Below are 407 nucleotides of genomic sequence, written 5' to 3' on the forward strand. Positions count from 1 at the left end.
ATGATAATGCAGAAAGACAATTATACTATATTCTAGAAAGACAATTATATGGGCTGACTGCATTATAGTATTACATTTCAACAGATACAAATCTCCCGATATATATTTCAATATCGTTTTTCATTTATATTTTCGACGTACACATAAGCAAACAAACGCGCGTATGTATGCATGTGCGTGTAATTATATACCTATACTCTGTGCAGTCTTTTGTCTTTAGATACGTGCATATGCAGAGGGAATAACAATGTTTATCTATAAATGGGTTCATTTATACAAAACTGTATTTACTTAAATCTTAAAAGAATATAGTCTTCCAGAGACAAAAAGAAATAGGTATTCATACATATGCACACATGTGTATATATCTCCAACATGCATACGTATAAAACATTATGCTAACTCAG

This window comes from Penaeus monodon, chromosome 29, assembly GCF_015228065.2.
Source record: "Penaeus monodon isolate SGIC_2016 chromosome 29, NSTDA_Pmon_1, whole genome shotgun sequence".
In the NCBI taxonomy this organism is placed as follows: domain Eukaryota; kingdom Metazoa; phylum Arthropoda; class Malacostraca; order Decapoda; family Penaeidae; genus Penaeus; species Penaeus monodon.